Genomic DNA, 5,014 nt, shown 5'->3' with positions numbered 1-5,014 from the left:
AAAGTCCGGCCTCCTTCCACCCCTTAATAGCCGGCCTGTCTCGCACCTTTTATTTCCTCTCAGCTCAGGACAGCACCATAATCTGCTGCTATGATGGGCGAGAGGAAATGCAGTCACCGGTTCTAAATGCCTATGACCGAGGTGAAGTGCAGGTGTTATTGCACTTCTACTTACCAAGCATCTCTTGGCTCCTCCATCTTGCTGTTTGCATCTTCGCTCCTCCCGAGGTTAAGTGCCTGATGGATATTGGAGACATCTTCTTACTCCACGTCGCCCTGTAGCCAGTGCCAATCCTGGGATCCATACTTCAATCTTCCTATATTCTGATGATCTTCATTTCCTTCTGTTCTTCTTCCAGGGACTCAAGAGGGCACTATCTCTGATGACACGTGAGTCTTCAAGGGTTTTCTAGCTGACAAATGAAAACCCTCTGAATGCAGCCTGTTTGTCTGGGGGGATCGATGACATTGTGGCCTCTGCTGCCTCCAACTTGCCTAGATGGAACCTTTTGCGGCGGTGATGAGGTTCAGATGTCTGGATGAAACACAACAGAAGATTAGTATTTAAGGATGATGACTTATCACATTAAATAAAGTCACAATCTTTGCTCTTCATTTGTGTATATTTTATTCCCAAGTAATCCTACATATTGGTTTTCTGGTCAATGTACTGCAATTAGCATGAGAATCAATACAGCAATTGACTATATTTGGTTTATTACCTAATCATGGGAGGTTCCATCGGTAATATACTGTAATATTTCTGTCATGTGAGATTGGTGATCTTCATGGGAAACATTTATGCCAGGTTCGTTTGGTGGCTGGCAAATTACCGCCTTTTAGGCTGCTCACCCACTAATCCAGTGTGCCGTCATACAAAGCTCATGCTAGCAAACATTAATGTATGCAGGATGACGTCAAAGATTGTTGGTGTATGAACATAAGAGCTCAAGCTAGATGCATCAAACCCGGGTGCTCTGTACAGACCCTGTGCACAATCAGTTATGGAGGGGCATTAAATTCACAATCCGATGGCACTTGGCATCATTTTTTTTCTTTCAGATTCCTACTAATTCGGACAGCAGAAGCCTCTATATGCCTCCTCGAGGTATATGAGGATTGAGAAGACTGCTCATGCTCATATATAGACTTTTCTGGGAGACCTATTACAGTTTTGTACAAATTCGAGCTGTAATTCGACCTTATCCATGAGCACTTTCTCTTATGTACAATGGTTAAAGAAGAATATATTGGGCGTTGCATTCACTACTCTTACTCTTCTTAAACATTAGATGGCTGTACAATTTCAGACTGCCAATCCTTTTGTTCTTACTGAGATAAGTCGCCACCAGATATTTGGCCAGCTACTATGTCGGCCCTCGCTCAACCGAGCTCTCCGGTGTTCCCTATGTGAGAGCTGCTGCCAGACATGCCTATAGGTGGTTTATCTCAATGAGAACAATAGGATTGGCAACCCTGAATTGGACATGTCAGATACTTAACTCCCGCAAAAATCAATTGTCCGGGGGTTCCTATACAGATTAGACTGTTGGTAGAATCTATCGTTATCGGTGGGTTTGGCCAACAATAGTTTAATGTGTATTGGAGTAAAATGCACCAAATTTATGACAAGGTGCATGGCCTTTAGAAAAATCTGGTGCTTGAATAGTTTTACAGAGATAAATACATCTATGCTACCCTTGTATCATTTTCTATAATATGTAATAGTAAATCTATTAAAGGCAATATGTCACCAGGTTTTTGCTACCTTATCTGAGAGCAGCATGATGTAGATAAAGAGACCCTGAATCCAACAATGTATCACTTAGTTTACTTTGTGCAGTGGTTCTGATACAGAGTTCTTAGATTTAGCAATGTAGCAGAGTTGAGAAAGCTAACCCCGCCCACACTAGGCTGTGCATGTAAACAGTCCATTGACATTGAGCTGCTTAACACAGGAGGAGGCGGAGTCGGACTAGCAAGCATGTGCTGTTGTAGTCCTGGCAATGATAATCACCAGGTGATAAAACTTTCAGTGTAAGTAAACAACAGCACACAGCATTACAGGTGACATATCATTGAAATCTGTGATTTAACCTCTTCCTCATGCTGTCCACAGATTGCATAGTAAAAAGTTCACCCTGACCTGGATACAATTTCTGTCCATTTACTTACTACAGGGATGTGTGGTGGGGGCATCTGAAGGGCTTCCACAGAGACCCAGTCAATATGCTGGAAAAAGGGATGATCTCTGATGTTTCTGTGGACTCCTAAGCGCTTGGCGGGATCTCTCTGGAGGAGCTGGAAATGAAAAATATGCTTAATAGTCAATCAGTGCAGGTAAAAAATCTTATAACAGAACAATTCTACAGGACTTCTGTAGTGCAACGTTAGACCCTAGGGCTCTTTCACACGTCTGTGTGTCCGGTATGTGTGGTGACAGTTTCCACACGTACCGGAGACACTGACACACGTAGACCCATTCAAATGAATGGGTCTGCGCACATGTCAGTGTGTTTCCACGGACCGTGTGTCTGTGTGATCCACACAGACATGCCAGTTTTTGCCAGCCGGCAGCACGGATCACACGGACCCATTCAAGTCAATGGGTCTGTGTAAACATGTACCGCACATGGATGCCATCCGTGTGACATGTTCCGGGCTGTTAGAGCTAATCCCAAACGCCGGGTGCTGAATGCTGTCCTCATCATAGTTCCCTGCCGGCGCAGCGATCAGCACCAGCAGGGGATAGTGATGAGAGTAGAATTCTTCTCCCGGTGTCTCCACCTGTAAAAATAAGAATAAACTTTAAAAAATCCTTATACTCACCTGTCCTAAGTGTCCCCCGCTGTAATCCACACGACCGCTCAGCAGAGGAGCTGTGCTCAGTGAGCGGTGTCCTGTCAGTCACTGAGCTCAGCGCAGCTCTGGGGCCTGCTCGCTGCAGGAGTCATTCTCCCCTGCTCCTCTGCTACTACTCTCATCATTATGTCCTGCTGGTGCCGATCGCAGCGTCGGCAGGGGACTATGATGAGGGCAGTGTTCAGCGCCCGGTGCTTGGAAACAGTGCTAACTGTACCGCTGATTCCCAAATTCCGGTGCGTGTGCTACTGATGCGCCACACGGGTGGCACATGAGCTTCACACGTGTGCCACACAGGTGCACAAGGACACGCATATCTCCGGGACCAGAAATATCAGGACGTGTGAAAGAGCCCTTAGGTCCAACTGACTGTAGACTGCCAGTAGATCCATGACAGCAAGGCTCAGTGACTAAACACTTCTACCCAGCAAAACAAGTACTCATGTAGATCCTCAAATGGATTCATTGCTGGTTAGAAAGGGAAAAATTAAGAGTACATTGGCCTATTCTGTGCGGCTTCAGTACATTTACCATGGCAGTACATTACTAAGTAGTAAATCCAATATCCGTATCGTTCTCACCTCTCTAATGATGTCTTCAGCGCCGGAGGAAGATGTATCAAATAGTGCAGGATGGTAAGTGCACTCACCGGTAACCATCTCATTTATGATGAGGCCAAGCGCGTACCAGTCCACTCCGGCGCCATACTCCTCCCTAGCCAGCATCTGTCACAGAGGAGAGAACAGTTACTACATAGGTGACATGTCAGCACATGAATGTATCAGGATTTGTATCACGTTTGTGTACTTCTGTGGTAAAATGACACAGAGTCAGTTGAAGTAAGAAGCGTCATTGATGTTTACTAAAAGAGGCTTTTAAGTTTCCTGGAAGAGATGTGCCGACTGCCGACTACTTCATTGTAGTTTAGTGCATTATTTTTTAACCTTGCATTTTAGGCTGTCGGCCAAAGTTTAGTGTACTCTAGGGTAATGCACATGATGTATTTTTTGGGAAGGAGGGGCAAGTCCACCGAGTTTTTCAAGAGGAAGACGCTTCAGGAAAAGTCTGAGTTATTTTTATCCTGAAGCATCTTTTTTTTTTTTACCCTTCTTCATCATTTCCATGCCCCTGACGCCCATCCCCCTGCTCCCTCTCTCTGGAGCACTCTGGAATGCCTGCTCTGTCTGCAACAAGCTCCATTTTGTCCATGACCTCTTTACCTATCACAATCTCTCCTTCCTGGGCATCACAGAGACATGGTTGACACCCTCTGACACTGCCTCCCCTGCTGCGCTGTGTTACGGTGGCCTCCACTTCACCCACACTCCTCGCCCTGGTAACAGACATGGTGGAGGAGTGGGTCTACTCCATTCTACCAACTGCACCTTTAGCCCTATCCCACCTCTACCCTCTCTTATTCTGCCTTCTTTTGAAGTCCACTCTGTCCGCATTTACTCTCCCTCCAACCTCCAAGTGGCTGTCATATACCGACCTCCAGGCCCGGTCACTGCCTTTATTGACCAATTCTCCACCTAGCTTCTTTACTTTATCTCTGCTGACATTCCCACAATCATCATGGACGATTTCAACATCCCCACTGACACTCACCAGCCAGCAGCATCCAAACTCCTGTGGCTTACTTCATCCTTTGGAATTACTCAGTGGTCCTCCTCAGCCACCCACACAGTCGGACACACACTAGACCTCATCTTCACCCGACTCTGCTCCCTATATATCCTTACAACCTCCCCACTACCCCTATCTGACCACCATCTACTCATGTTGTCATCCCTGTCCTCCTCACCTGTCACCCATGTCCAGCAACTAGCACACCCCCGCAGAGACCTTGCACATCTAGACACTCACACACTCTCTGACTCTATTCTACCACTGACATCCATATCTTCACTCCACGACACAGACAGCGCCACTGCTTTCTACAATGCCACTCTTACATCAGCTATTGACTCGGTCGCCCCTCTTATGCATGGCAGAGCACGACGAGTCAATAGGCAACCCTGGCACAACAACCTCACTAAACAGCTTCGACAAGCATCCAGGGTTGCAGAAAACACATTCTCAAGATGACTACATTCAAACAAGCAACACTTGCATTCAAATCAGCCCTCACCTCTGCTAAACATGCCTACTTC

At 46.2% G+C, this 5,014-nt stretch overlaps 1 long non-coding RNA gene across 1 annotated transcript; it reads right to left on the bottom strand.

Annotated features, from left to right (window-relative positions):
• Nucleotides 1-205: 205 nt before the first annotated feature.
• On the bottom strand, nt 206-3,585 carry LOC141222225 (uncharacterized). The gene is made up of 3 exons (XR_012290068.1): nt 3,443-3,585; nt 2,175-2,300; nt 206-534 (listed from the first exon to the last, which is right to left on the bottom strand). It is a non-coding gene; the product is annotated as an uncharacterized lncRNA (long non-coding RNA).
• Nucleotides 3,586-5,014: the final 1,429 nt, after the last annotated feature.

This window comes from Phyllobates terribilis, unplaced genomic scaffold (assembly GCF_046119375.1).
Source record: "Phyllobates terribilis strain yellow unplaced genomic scaffold, ASM4611937v1 Scaffold_345__1_contigs__length_2012815, whole genome shotgun sequence".
Lineage (NCBI taxonomy): Eukaryota > Metazoa > Chordata > Amphibia > Anura > Dendrobatidae > Phyllobates > Phyllobates terribilis.
The sequence above is the reverse complement of the archived record's forward strand: the minus strand, read 5'-3'. Positions and strand labels throughout refer to the sequence as shown.